The 15913-nt window shown below is 41.8% G+C and overlaps 1 long non-coding RNA gene and 1 pseudogene across 1 annotated transcript; both read left to right on the forward strand.

Moving 5' to 3' along the window:
- The window catches only part of LOC106590551 (thiamin pyrophosphokinase 1-like), a 47984-nt pseudogene that overhangs the window by 20744 nt on the left and 11327 nt on the right, over window positions 1-15913 (forward strand).
- On the forward strand, window positions 7036-10710 carry LOC106590553 (uncharacterized). Its single transcript, XR_006762725.1, has 5 exons — window positions 7036-7106; window positions 7897-9076; window positions 9231-9293; window positions 9808-9939; window positions 10046-10710. It is a non-coding gene; the product is annotated as an uncharacterized lncRNA (long non-coding RNA).

A 15913-nucleotide genomic window follows, 5' to 3' on the forward strand; every position in this document is an offset into this window, starting at 1 on the left:
CCTTAACCAACAATGCAGCTTTAAGAAAAATACCTAAAAAAGAAATAGAAAGAAATATAAGAAAGAAATAAAGGAACAAATAATTAAGAGCAAAATAACAATAGCGAGGCTATATACAGGGGGTACCGATACAGAGTCAATGAGCGGGGGCACCGGTTAGTTGAGGTAACATGTATATACATGTAGGTAGTTATTAAAGTGACTTATGCATAGAAGATAACAGAGAATAGCAGCAGCGTAAAAGAGGGGAGGGGGGACAATGCAAATAGTCTGGGTAGCCATTCGATTAGATGTTCAGGAGTCTTATGGCTTGGGGGTAGAAGCTGTTTAGAAGCCTCTTGGACCTAGACTTGGGGCTCAGGTACCGCTTGCCGTGCGGTAACAGAGAGAACAGTCTATGACTGGGGTGGCTGGAGTCTTTGACAATTTTTAGTGCCTTCCTCTGACACAGCCTGGTATAGAGGACCTGGGTAGCAGGAAGCTTGGCCCCAGTGATGTACTGGGCCGTACACACTACCCTCTGTAGTGCCTTGCGGTCGGAGGCCGAGCAGTTGCCATACCAGGCAGTGATGCAACCAGTCAGTATACTCTTGATGGTGCAGCTGTAGAACCTTTTGAGTATCTGAGGACCATTGCCAAATCTTTTCAGTCTCCAGGGGTGGAATAGGTTTTGTCATGCCCTCTTCAACTGTCTTGGTGTGCTTGGACCATGTTAGTTTGTTGGTGATGTGAACACCAAGGAACTTGAAGCTCCCAACCTGCTCCACTACAGCCCCGTCGATGAGAATGGGGGCGTACTCGGTCCTCCTTTTCCTGTAGTCCATGATCAACTCCTTTGTCTTGATCACATTGAGGGAGAGGTTGTTGTCTCTGTTCATCATATATGCATAGTCACTTTAACCATATCTACATGTACATACTACCTCAATCAGCCTGACTAACCGGTGTCTGTATGTAGCCTCACTACTATTATAGCCTCACTACTGTATATAGCCTGTCTTTTTACTGTTGTATTATTTCTTGACTTACCTGTTGTTCACCTAACACCTTTTTTGCACTATTGGTTAGAGCCTGTAAGTAAGCATTTCACGGTAAGGTCTAAACCTGTTGTATTCGGCGCACGTGACAAATAAACTTTGATTTGATTTGTCCTGGCACCACACGGCCAGGTCTCTGACCTCCTCCCTATATGCTGTCTCGTCGTTGTTGGTGATCAGGCCTACAGGATGGGTGTCATGTTTTGGCTGATAAATGTACTAAAATGGGAATAGCATTTAAATTGCAACTTTCAAATGGTATCAGAAAGATGGTTGCCTGTCCTGACATCAGAGAATGTTGACTTGAATGGTATTTTTTTTATTTATTATAATGTCAAACCTCCATAGGAAACCTATTGAAATATAGATAATAGAAAAGACATGACCATTTAAGTTGATATTCGATGGTGGGTGGCCATCTTTATGGTAGTAATTAGAACATAAAATTTCAATTAAATTAACATTTCAATGGTGTACCCGCTAATTACAGTGGTCTGAAGGGATATGTACCTTCTATTATTTATATGATTAAAATGACACACACCAGGAGCATGTTGTGTATCAACCAACTGTGGGCACAACACAAAAACTTCAGATGTGTAATAGGGTCTAAGCTACAATGTATGTGAATATGGAAAAAATATACAGTACTGTTCAAAAGTTTGGGGTCAGTTAGAAATGTCCTGGTTTTTGAAAGAAAAGCTATTTTTTTGTCCATTCAAATAAAATTGATCAGAAATAAAGTGTAGACAATGTTGTAAATGACTATTGTAGCTGGCAATGGCTGATTTTTAATGTAATATCTACATAGGCGTACAGAGGCCCATTATCAGTAACCATCACTCCTGTGTTCCAATGGCACGTTGTGTTAGCTAATCCAGGTTTATCATTTTAAAAGGCTAATTGATCATTAGAAGGTTTGCAATTATGTTAGCACAGCTGAAAACTGTTGTGCTGATTTAAAGAAGCAATTAAACTGACCTTCTTTAGACTAGTTGAGTTTCTGGAGCATCAGCATTTGTGGGTTTGATTACAGGCTCAAAATGCCCAGAAACAAAGAACTTTCTTCTGAAACTCGTCAGTCTATTTTTGTTCTGAGAAATGAAGGCTATTCCATGCGTGAAATTGCCAAGAAACTGAAGATCTCGTACAACGCTGTGTACTACTCCCTTCACAGAACAGCGCTAACTGGCTCTAACCAGAATAGAAAGAGGAGTGGGAGGTCCTAACTGCATAACTGAGCAAGAGGACAAGTACATTAGAGTGTCTAGTTTGAGAAACAGATGCCTCATAAGTCCTCAACTGGCAGCTTCATTAAATAGTACCGGCAAAACACCAGTCTCAACGTCAACAGTGAAGAGGCGACTCCGGGATGCTGGCCTTCTAGGCACAGTTCCTCTGTCCAGTGTCTGTTCTTTTGCCCATCTTAAACTTTTCTTTTTATTGGCCAGTCTGAGATGGCTTTCTCTTTGCCACTCTGCCTAGAAGGCCAGCATCTCGGAGTTGCCTCTTCACTGTTGACGTTGAGACTGGTGTTTTGCCGGTACTATTTAATGAAGCTGCCAGTTGAGGACTTGTGAGGCAAACATGTATGGAAAGTTTTGTTTAAATCAGATGGGATGCTGTGAAAAAGTGATTGAAATCAAATGTATTTACCCGAGAGACTGGAAAAATAGAGGTAGAGAGTAAGGGAGAGCAGGTGGACAGATAGAAGTGTGAGGTCAGAGAGGGGGAGAGAGAGAGGGAGGGATTTGGTTAAATTATAGTTATTTCGATGTCTCTCCAGGTGTTTGAAAAGCTGAAAATATGTCAACCTTTCCGTCTAAAGACTACACTTTTCTCTTTCCTGACTTAAAATGGCAATCACAGTTTGTAGGATATTTTCAGACTTCAAAAGTGGTCTTAAGTTGAGTTGGAGACCAAATGCTGCTGGAGGTAGTGTTGGGGGGTCAGTATGGGGGACTCTTTCCCATGGTCCGAAGAAGACCCCGATGCCCCAGGGTAAGACCTTCAGATGATAATTATTCTTTCTCTCTCTCCCTCCAAGCGGATACTATAGTGACCCTTGGTGGTCTGGCTGGCAGAAAGGTTTGACCAGGCCATGGCTTCAGTAGAGACTGTACCACGCCCTCAACATGACACAACTACCTCTGGTGTTTCTACAGGGATGCAGTCTGGCCTACCTGCTACGGCCGGTAACTATACGTACACACTAGTGTTTTCACAAACTAACATTTTACATACAATACCAGGCCAAGTATCACGATACCAAGTAGTTACGTGCCGTCCCCAGGGAGCTTGTTCCTGTTTTCTAAAACGTTCTCCAAAAACCTGCCACTGAAATTCACACTTCTACTCAATACAACACATTGAATAACAACACACTGTTCAGTGTTTATTAATAGAATACTGCATAGAATGGCTGATTTGTTCACATTTGCAAATGCCTACCTGTAATTTGGCTGAAGGAATGGATGTAAGGAATATACATGCATAATGATCTGAATGTCAATGTGTCAGTAAGGGGAAAACACTGCATTAAACCTTGTTTACTCTTCAGTTAACAGAGACACACACTCTGTCTCCCTCACTCTCATAAACACACACTACTCTCTCTCCCACAAACAAACACACTTCTCCCAACTTTTAAAACGTTAGGCAACAAACAGAATTTAAGACGCACCAGAAATACATAGATTTTTGAAATAGTTCAGGCTGACATTAGGCCTATATGAATCCTACCTTTTGAACCACATCTCATGAGTAGCAGACCTTTTTCCTTTATTCCTGGGCCAATCAGATGTGCCTAAACCTATTGTCAAGTTACCAGGTTGTTTGCTAGCTAGGTAACATGACTGAACAATGTTGTTTGTTATTGTTATCAAACCAATAATTTGCGACCCGGATTAGATTAAAACGTCTGTGACATATGTGAAATTATATAAAATGTGTGCAAATCCCGTTAGAAAGAAAACAAGTCATCTCCGGTAATATGGGTCATATGTTTTTACCCGTTTAGGCTAGAGACAAGACGTTTTCTTTGCTGTAAATCTGCAAGCATGCCTGTTGCAAAGTGGTGCTGGCATTTTACCTCTGACACCCAGAGGCTGCATGACAGTGAACTTTCAAAGTCTGTTCAGACTGGTCTGTGCTCTTGGTTATAACAGGCAATGAAATTATACAATGTAGGCTATCAATATTGCTCGCTAATCCAATGTAACAAATGTACAACTCTGACAACAGAAAACTTATCAGGGGCTGGGTCTGCATCTCCGCTCGCCATCACGGCTAAAATATATATTTTTTAAACTGATGGAGGAATAGAAGCGCATGAAGAGTGGACAGAGAAAAGCATGTGAGTCAGGGGCGGGCTGGTCGGGGAAGCGGCTGGCTGATTACAGCTGACACACATGAAATGCGCATGAAAGTGAAGTGAATATTATTGGACCAGGGCATACAAGAGACTAGTGGCTGTTGCTTAAATTCAAGTGAATTTGTAAACAAAACGGACTTTATAATATTTTATAACAGGATCCAGCAGGTTCTTTAGATCGGTAGGGCTGAAAAACTCTGTAGTATCATATGAAACGGTACTATAGTCGTGGACAAAAGTTTTGAGAATGACAGAATTATTAATTTTCACAAAGTCTGCTGCTTCAGTGTCTTTAGATATTTTTGTCAGATGTTACAATGGAATACTGAAGTATAGTTACAAGCATTTCATAAGTGTCAAAGGCTTTTATTGACAATTACATGATGTTGATGCAAAGAGTCAATATTTGCAGTGTTGACCCTTCTTTTTCAAGACCTCTGCAATCCGCCCTGGCATGCTGTCAATTAATTTCTGGGCCACATCCTGACTGATGGCAGCCCATTCTTGCATAATCAAGGCTTGGAGTTTGTCAGAATTTGTAGGTTTTTGTTTGTCCACCCGCCTCTTGAGGATTGACCACAAGTTGTCATTGGGATTAAGGTCTGGGGATTTTCCTGGCCATGGACCCAAAATATCGATGTTTTGTTCCCCGAGCCACTTAGTTATCACTTTTGCCTTATGGCAAGGTGCTCCATCATGCTGGAAAAGGCATTGTTCGTCACCAAACTGTTCCTGGATGGTTGGGAGAAGTTGCTTTTGGAGGATGTGTTGGTACCATTCTTTATTCATGGCTGTGTTCTTAGGCAAAATTGTGAGTGAGCCCACTCCCTTGGCTGAGAAGCAACCCCACACATGAATGGTCTCAGGATGCTTTACTGTTGGCATAACACAGGACTGATGGTAGCGCTCACCTTGTCTTCTCCGGACAAGCTTTTTTCCCAAACAATCAGAAAGGAGATTCATCAGAGAAAATGACTTTACCCCAGTCCTCAGCAGTCCAATCCCTGTACCTTTTGCAGAATATCAGTCTGTCCCTGATGTTTTCCTGGAGAGAAGTGGCTTCTTTGCTGCCCTTCTTAACACCAGGCCACCCTTCAAAAGTCTTCGCCTCACTTTAGGAGACGTCCTGGTGCTTGCTGGGACTTTCTTGGGCGCCATGAAGCCTTCTTCACAACAATTGAACCACTCTCCTTGAAGTTCTTGATGATCCGATAAATGGTTGATTTAGGTGCGATCTTACTGGCAGCAATATCCTTGCCCTTTTTGTGCAAAGCAATGATGACGGAACGTGTTTCCTTGCAGGTAACCATGGTTGACAGAGGAAGAACAATGATTCCAAGCACCACCCTCCTTTTGAAGCTTCCAGTCTGTTATTCGAACTCAATCAGCATGACAGTGATCTCCAGCCTTGTCCTCGTCAACACTCACACCTGTGATAACGAGAGAATCACTGACATGTCAGCTGGTCCTTTTGTGGCAGGGCTGAAATGCAGTGGAAATGTTTTTGGGGGATTCAGTTAATTTGCATGGCAAAGAGGGACTTTGCAATTAATTGCAGTTCATCTGATCACTCTTCATAACATTCTGGAGTATATGCAAATTGCCATCATACAAACTGAGGCAGCAGACTTTGTGAAAATTAATATTTGTGTCATTCTAAAAACTTTTGGCCACGACTGTACAGTTTTCTAATGTTGGTATGAATGACGTTTTGGTACCGTGATATTACCGTGGTACTGGCATGTCATGATGCAACACACATGCACCCAGTCAAGTCTTCAAAACACTTTAGTTACAAATGTTAATATACGGGTCCTTGACAAGGTTGTGTTCACCTTTGTGTTAAACCCCATACGTTCAGTCTGTCAGTCAGTTCATTACATCAGTACTGCGGTGACAAACGAGCTTGATTAAGTGTCTGTGTTTGTGTGTGACTCATAGGAGTTAGATTAATTGGAGGTGTTGAGGTATGAAGCAGCAAATGACAAGATGTCTTTGGCATAATGACAAACAACAAAGAGGGGGGGGGGGGTGAGAGAGGGGGAGGGAAGAGAGGAGGGAAAGAGAGAGAGAGAGAGGGAGGGAGAGAATGGGGTATGTGGGTGGTAATATTGCTTGAGCAAAAACTCAGGCTCCTTGTAAACTCATTCATCTGAGAAGAGGGAGGGAGTAAAGGGATTGATTTGGGGACCAGGTAAAATAATTTTGGAGATGCAAATTAAACACCCTCACAGCAAATTATTACGATAATAGGAGAGGGAGGTGTGTGTGCGTGTCTCTCTGCGTGTGTGTGTGTGCACACGCATGCGTGTGCTTCCAGCTGTCATTGTCTCACGTGAGAATTAGACGCTCATCCATGTTTGTCAAACATCAATTTTCTAAATTGTTCCAAATGTCAAATTTCTATGTGTTTAAGGTTATGTTTAGGCATTAACTCCGAATGGTTAAGGTTTGGGGTAGGCTGAAAACAAAAACCTCAAAAACAACTTTCTGTCGCTAGATTCAAACTTGTAACCTTTGGCGTGGTTGGCGCGATGCGGCAGGGATTCTAAACCAACCCGGGTGTAATATACGTCTGGCCACTGGTTGGTTTTGTGGCGCTCGTCTGATTTTGCACATTGAACTGTAAACAGGAAGAGGTGCATATTTATTCGCCCAGCAGCAGTCACTGAGCTAGCAAGTTAAAGTTGTATCTAGTGAGTCACATATATGTACATTCAGCCTGTTAATTATTTCAGTTTGATTGGCCTTATCTTACTAAATAAGCATAGCTTAACATAGTTTGATAGCTAACATGCTAGCTAGCTAATGCTAACAACGCCAGCTAATCTCCTATGTGGATGCCTCCATCTTTGTAGCTAACATTAGCTAGATAAGTAAAGTAGCTGGTTAATGTGGTGCACAGCAGGCTACAATACTGTTATAGTATTACTGAATGACAACACTATAGCTTTGTCATTACTAGTTGGCAGAAGGTCGATTATGGGGTACAGTAGGCTACAGTACAACATTACTAAACGATAACAACGTAGCCTTGTCACTAGATACTAGTTGGTTGACGGGGTGGGGTACAGTAGGGTACAAAACAGCAACAGTAGTCTTCCTACTGTTCTGGTATTCGTTGGGTCTGGAAATGGTTAAATTAGCTAATATTATAGAGATCACACATTCATGCAGCTGTGGTGTTGTCACATTGTCTTTATCCATACCATAGCTGCTGCTATGAAATATGCATTTTACTTGAGAACTCTGCCCTCTTTGCCAGGTCTCCCTTGAAGAAAATCTGTTATTTTTGACCTGGTAAAATAAGCTAACGGTTGTGTACACTCACTAGATAGAATTCTATGGTTCAGTGGCAGATTTGTAGAAAGAAAATGGACATATACAGTATATCATCAGCAATTTTCAATCAGATGAGATAAACAGCTAACCCAAAATTGAATTTCATAAATGTGGACACTAATAGTTAATATTCCTATTCTCTAGGCCGTCCAATCCCAAACCTGAAGCCCCCAGTCCATACCAGGAAAGACCAGGAAAAAGTGTTGGCTTAATAAGGTAGAGATGTAGAGTTAATGAATAGAAGCATATACAAGCAATCAATTAAATGTATTTTATAAAGCCCTTTTACATCAGCAGTTGTCACAAAGTGCTTATACAGATACCCAGCCTATAACCCCAAAGAGCAAGCAATGCAGGTGTAGAAGCAGGAAGGAAAAACTCTCTAGAAAGGCAGAAACCTAGAGAGGAGCCAGGCTCTGAGGGGTGGCCAGTCTTCTTCTGGCTGTGCTGGTGGAAATTATAAAAGAGTACAGCCATTTTGGCTAGATCGTTCTTCAAGGAATTTAAACGTTCATAGATGACCAGCAGGGTCAAATAATAATCACAGTGGTTATAGAGGGTGAAATGGTTCAGTACTTCAGGAGTAAATGCCAGTTGGTTTTTCATAGCTGAACATTTAGAGGTTGAGACAGTAAGTCCGGTAGAGAGAGACAGGATCAAACAGTAGGTCCGGTAGAGAGCGACAGGATCAAACAGCAGGTCTGGGACAAGGTAGCACTTCCGATGAGTCCTAAACAGGTCAGGGTTCCATATCAGCAGAGACTGGATCAGCAGCACGACCAGGTGGACTGGAGACAGGGACAGCCAGGAGTCATCAGGCCAGGTAGTCCTGAGGCATGGGCCTAGGGCTCAAGTCCTGCATCCTTTATTTAATTTGTGTAGACTAAGCCCTAGAGGTTTTGTAACTTCACATGATTTAGTGTACTTGTCAATCCAGATCAGAATTTTTGATATAATTTTTACTGTACATAGTTTTTTTCCCCCCAAAGCTAATCACTGAATGTCCTACGACAAGGATGTGGTAAGGTTGACTCAGGCTTGAGTCACAATAAAACAGATCACACACACCACAGATTGCGAGGGGAAGTACAATGAGCAGTAGAGAAAATGAAGTCAGCTTCGTGGTTCCTACACACACACTTCGTTTAGGTTAGTGTGTAGTCAAGGTTTTGTCATTAAAATAACATTGTGCCCAGCTTTAAGATCTGCCAACCTGCTGGGTGGGTGACAGGTAACCATGTTTCCACCAAGCTGTTCGTGGCCTGGAGTGGCATGCTGGAACTTCCAGAGGCTTGGAGACCTGAAGCCATGTGATGTGGTCCAGGTAATTATCACACACATATACTCACTCACTCACTCACTCACTCACTCACTCACTCACTCACTCACTCACTCACTCACTCACTCGGTTTTGTTGTATAATTATTTTCACTTAAGAAAATTGTACCTTTCTTTTTTAACTCTGACACCCCTATTAGCTCAACCACAGTCCTCACAGCTGCATTCATCTGCCCCTGCACCTGCTACACCGGCTGTGACAGGTGATTATCACATCCATGTATACACACATGCACCCTCTCCCTCACTTGGGGCTCTATTCAATCACATCCGCTTTAGCCGACGTCCACATAGCGGTTGTTTTGGCGGTGTCTGAGGTGGAACTGTGTTAGAGCTGGCAAATTCACAAGCGGCTCCTGGCATTATACCTAAAGCGGACATTGCCATTGGCTGCACGGAGTCGCATTATCAGAACTCATGCAGCCCTGTTTAGTTAGAACACTGGAATGTGAGATTTAATCTACACCTTGAGTAGTCTGATAGAAATCCTCATTATTTTATTTAATTATTTTGAATTTGAGCGTCAATATGTCTATATAACCTACACTTTCTCGTTCTGAACTTGTAATGCGAGTAGGATGGCCACCTTTGTGACAATGATCAAGAGCAGCTGCTCACCGATTTGACAGTTCTGAGGCAGTTACACCTCAGCTATGCGGGTGTCGGCTTTCGGCCGTTAACTCTTGATCTGATTGAATCTAGGCCTTTCTCTTTTAGATCTGCCAGCCCCAGCAGTTCAGCTGCAGTCACAGCAGTCCTCTGCTGTGGTATTTCATTTACCAGCTGCACCAGTTCCTACTACACTGGCCGTGAAGGGAGAAACTTTTGAGGATTCCCAGATGGATACAAGTAATTCATAATTATATTACATACGCTCACTCACTCACACCAACAGATGTACACACAGACATGTTGAGGTGTATACTTCCTGTCACTTTGTGCATCTCTCTTTCAGATTGGCCAAGCAGCCTCGCCCAGAAGTGCATACATCGGGCATATCAAGACTGACGAAGCAGAGATGGGTGGCTGACAAGGAAACATAAAACATGCACACACACGCTGTCTCTCTGTGTCTCTATCTCACACACACATTATCCCCAATATAAATAAATTGTAATAACTTATTTATTTGATGAATATTCCATTTTATTTTAGGATTGAAGATATCTACTGTATGCCTACATTTCCATTATCAATATCTACATAATTCATCTAAATATCTATGAAATCAAAGTGATATTGATAATATTGTAAAACAGTATTGCTTAATGTGTACAGTCTGAGGAAATTCTGTGTGCTCTTTTTGAGTTGAAAAACGTAGCTCACTCTGAGACACACACACACATTAGACCCAATGTAGATACATTGTTTATTTTATGTATGCTACATTTTATTTGAGGATTGTGTGCAAAAAATTACATTCACAGTTAAAGCAACGGTTTGGTGTATTGGATATTTCTCAGATTTTAAAATGAATGATCAAAAGGAAGTCAGCAGACCTGTAAACCTCTGGGAGTGTGCAGATTTTGTCATCTGGCACTGAAACAGGGCCCCAACAACCCTCATACTGTGCCTTCGGAAACTATTCAGATCCCTTGACTTTTCCCACATTTTGTTATGTTACAGCCTTATTCTAAAATGGATTTTTTTTAAAATTAATGTCAGCAATCTACACACAATGCCCCATAATGACAAAGCAAAAACATGTTTTCAGAAATTGTTGCAAATTTAATACAAATAAAAAAAAAAAATCCTTATTTACAAAAGTATTCAGACCCGTTGCTATGAAACTTGAAATTGAGCTCAGGTGCATCCTGTTTCCATTGATTATCCTTGATGTTTCTACAACTTGATTGGAGTCCACCTGTGGTAAATTCAATTCATTGGACATGATTTGGAAAGGCACACACATTTTATATAAGGTCCCACAGTTGAGAGTGCATGTCAGCAAAACCAAGCCATAAGGTCGAAGGAACGGTCCGTAGAGCTCCGAGACAGGATTGTGTCGAGGCACAGATCTGGGGAAGGGTACCAAAAAATTTCTGCAGCATTTAAGATCCCCAAGAACACAGTGGCCTCCATCATTCTTAAATGAAAGACGTTTGTAACCACCAATACTATTCCTAGAGCTGGCAGCCCAGCCAAACTGAGCAATCGGGGGAGAAGGACCATGGTCACAGAGCTCTAGAGTTCCTCTGTGGAGATGGGAGAACCTTCCAGAAGGGCAACCATCTCTGCAGCACTCCATCAATCTGGCCTTTATGGTAGAGGGGCCAGACGGAAGCCGCTCCTCAGTAAAAGGTAGCTGTGGGGATGATTTACAGCAGCAGGGACTGGGAGACTAGTCAGGATCGAGGAAAAGATGAATGGAGCAAAGCACAGAGATCCTTGATGAAGTCCTGAGTGCTCTGGAGCAGGTTCTCAGACTGGGGCGAAGGTTCACCTTCCAACAGGACAACGGCCCTAAGCACACAGCCAAGACAACGCAGGAGAGGCTTCAGGATAGATCTTTGAATGTCCTTGAGTGGCCTAGACAGAGCCCGGAATTGAACCCGATTTGAACATCTCTGGAGAGACCTGAAAATAGCTGTGCAGCGACACTCCGCATCCAACCTGACAGAGCTTGAGAGGATCTGCAGGGAAGAATGGGAGAAACTCCCCACATACAATTGTGCCAAGCTTGTAGCGTCATACCAAAGAAGACTCGATGCTGTAATTGCTGCCAAAGGTGCTTCAACAAAGTACTGAGTAAAGTGTCTGAATACTTATGTAAATGTGACATTTCATTATTATTATCATATTTTTTTAATTGGCACAATATTTTTTTTACCAGTTTTTGCTTTGTCATTATAGGGTATTGTGTGTAGATGAGGGGAAAAAATGATTTAATCAATTTTAGAATCAGCCTGTAATGTAACAATGTGGAAAAAGTCAAAGGGGTCTGAATACTTTCCGAAGGCACCGTAGGTACAGGGTGGCAGGCAAATATGTTTGTCATGCAAAAGTATTTCTTAAGTACCAAGACCATTCCCTGGCTACCCATCCACACCGCTCCGGCCAAACTGAATGTATGTGGTGATTAAAATTCAGGGTGAGTCATCAGGCAACCAAGGCCAATGAATGGAGAGAGAGGTGACCTGAAGGGAGTTCCAGACCTCAGTTTTTATGAAGCAGAATAGCAGACAAGGAGGGTGCAGGGTGGCTGACAAGGAAAAAATAATAAACATACACACACATTCTCTCCTCTCTCTCTCTCTCACACACACACACACACACACACACACACACACACACACACACACACACACACACACACACACACACACACACACACACACACACACACACACACACACACACACACACACACACACACAGAGTCTGTACATATGTAAATACACTGTAAGGTATCAAGGTCTACAACTCTAGAGTGCAGTAAAAAAAATATTTTTCATTAATATTATCATTAACTGACAATTCTATAATGTATACATATTAGAACAATACATAAGTGACCAATAGTTGTGATTATTTAGTGTTTTAATTACTCAACAAGTATTGTCTCAAAGTGGGATTGAACCGTGTCTCAAAAGCAACAGAAAAGGTCAAATAAGGTCACAATTTATGTTATGGCAGATGCTTACGCCCATCCACCAACCCCGTCCACAACGCCTTAGCAAAACCAAAGGCTACTTGAAGGTAACAGCCCTCATTGTTGCCCCTAGTGGCCAGTTTCCGCATCATCTCCCGACGTCCTCAGAAACGGACGGACGTCGAACACTGACTTGTATCACAGGTGACCTGGCTGGGCGTATGTTCTACAAATAGAGATTTGGTTGGAAAATATATGCGATGCCCTTTGAGTAGTGAAGTCTTGTGTGAGGAACAGAGGTGATTTACATGATGGAGGATTGTACTGTGGTGAATTTTAGCTTCAGAACATGGAAAGATGTGCTGTTCAGACCAAAGCCCGAAATACAGACAGACCCAGATTAGTTTGACATTCTATGTTTTATGGGACAATAAAATGGAATGTAGAAACCAGATACACTAGAGATGTCCTTGACATTTGAAACATTGTTCTGCTGCTCTGTAGAACATACCCATACCCAAAAATAACTGGAATGTTTCAAGGAACGTAATCCAAATGGAGTTTTGGAAACTCCAACTTTCATCATCATTGGCTTTGTAAAAATAAAGGCTTTTCAATTAAATCACATCAAAATCTAATTTTATTTGTCACATGCGGCAAATACAACAGGTGTAGTCATTACTGTGAAATGCTTACTTACGAGCCCAAACGTACAAAATCAGCAGGGGATCAAATACTTTTTCCCCCCACTGTATAGTGTACATACACACACATTCATACATACATACATACATACATACATACATACATACATACATACATACACACACACATTCATTCATACATACATACATACATACATACATACATACATACATACATACATACATACATACATACATACATACATATACAGTGCCTTGCAAAAGTATTCATCCCCCTTGGCATTTTTTCCTATTTTGTTACATTACAACCTGTAATTGAAATTGATTTTTATTTGGATTTCATGTAATGGACATACACAAAATAGTCTAAATTGGTGAAGTGAAATGAAAACAATACCTTGTTTAAAAAATGTTAAAAAATGAAAAGTGGTGCGTGCATATGTATTCACCCCCTTTGCTGTGAAGCCTCTAAATAAGATCCGGTGCAACCAATTACCTTCAGAAGTCATATAATTAGTTAAATAAAGTCCACCTGTGTGCAATCTAAGTGTCACATGATCTGTCACATGATCTCAGTATATATACACCTGTTCTGAAAGGCCCCACAGTATGCACCACCACCAAGCAAGCGGCACCATGAAGACCAAGAAGCTCTCCAAACAGGTCAGGGACAAAGTTGTTAAGAAGTACAGATCAGGGCTCGGTTATAAAAAAATATCTGAAACTTTGAACATGCCACAGAGCACCATTAAATCCATTATTAAAAATTGAAGGAATATGGCACCACAACAAACCTGCCAAGAGAGGGCCGCCCACCAAAACTCACAGACCAGGCAATGAGGGCATTAATCAAACAGGCAACAAAGATACCAACAATAACCCTGAAGGAGCTGCAAAGCTCTACAGTAGAGATTTGAGTATCTGTCCATAGGACCACTTTAAACCGTACACTCCACAGAGCTGGGCTTTACGGAAGAATGGCCAGAAAAAAGCCTTTGCTTAAATAAAAAAAATAAGCAAACACGTTTGGTGTTCGCCAAAAGGCATGTGGGAGACTCCCCAAACATATGGAAGATGGTACTCTGGTCAGATGAGACTAAAATTGAGCTTTTTGGCCATCAAGGAAAACGCTATGTCTGGCGCAAACCCAACACCTCTCATTACCCCGAGAACATCATCCCCACAGTGAAGCATGGTGGTGGCAGCATCATGCTGTGGGGATGTTTTTCATTGGCAGGGACTGGGAAACTGGTCAGAATTGAAGAAATGATGGATGGTGCTAAATACAGGGAATTCCTTGAGGGAAACCTGTTTCAGCCTTCCAGAGATTTGCGACTGGGATGGAGGTTCCCCTTCCAGCAGGACAATGACCCTAAGCATACTGCTAAAGCAACACTCGTGTGGTTTAAGGGGAAAGATTTAAATGTCTTGGAAATGCCTAGTCAAAGCCCAGAGCTCAATCCAATTGAGAATCTGTGGTATGACTTAAAGATTGCTGTACACCAGCAGAACGCATCCAACTTGAAGGAGCTGGAGCAGTTTACCTAGAAGAATGGGCAAAAATCCCAGTGGCTAGATGTGCCAAGCTTATAGAGACATACCCCAAGAGACTTGCAGCTGTAATTGCTGCAAAAGGTGGTTCTACAAAGTATTGACTTTTTTTTTTTGGGGGGGGGGTGAATAGTTTTGCACGCTCAAGTTTTCTGTTTTTTATTCTTATTTGTTTGTTTCACAATAAAATCATATTTTGTATCTTCAAAGTGGTAGGCATTTCTGTAAATGAAATGATACAATCACCCCAAAAATCTATTTTAATTGCAGGTTGTAAGGCAACAAAATAGGAAAAATGCCAAGGGGGTGAATACTTTCGCAAGCCACTATATATATATACACACCTCAAATTTCATGGGAATATAGAATATCTGATTTCTTTTCATACAGTGTTATTATGTACAGTAGGTGGTAATTGGCTATTGGCTTCTAACCAGCCAGCACTATAGCAGTATTAGATCCAGAGTTATTCTGCAAGCTCATTCTGACTTCTCGTGTGTGTGTGTGTGTGTGTGTGTGTGTGTGTGTGTGTGTGTGTGTGTGTGTGTGTGTGTGTGTGTGTGTGTGTGTGTGTGCATTCATGCGTCATCTCTCAGTGAAGTGCTAATTGTAATCAACAGGTTTAACTGTGATGTTTTTAATTGAACATTATGGGTGAGAGGTTCTGGGAAAGATAAATGTGTTAGTGTCTGTGAGTGTCTGTGTGTGTGTCTGTGAGTGTCCCTATGTGTCTGAGTGTTCCTGTGTGTCTGTGTGTGTCTGTCCCTATGTGTCTGTGTGCGTCTGAATGTCTCTGTGTGTCTGTGTGTATCAATCCAAAGTCAAACCTTACAGAAAACAATAAAGAAACACCTGCCTGTTTTGTAGTTTTTTATGTTGTTGCTTCTGATGGCGCTCTCCCTTTTCTCTCTTTCTCTGTGTGTGTGTGTGTGTGTGTGTGTGTGTGTGTGTGTGTGTGTGTGTGTGTGTGTGTGTGTGTGTGTGTGTGTGTGTGTGTGTGTGTGTGTGTGTGTGT

This window comes from Salmo salar, chromosome ssa29 (assembly GCF_905237065.1).
Source record: "Salmo salar chromosome ssa29, Ssal_v3.1, whole genome shotgun sequence".
Lineage (NCBI taxonomy): Eukaryota > Metazoa > Chordata > Actinopteri > Salmoniformes > Salmonidae > Salmo > Salmo salar.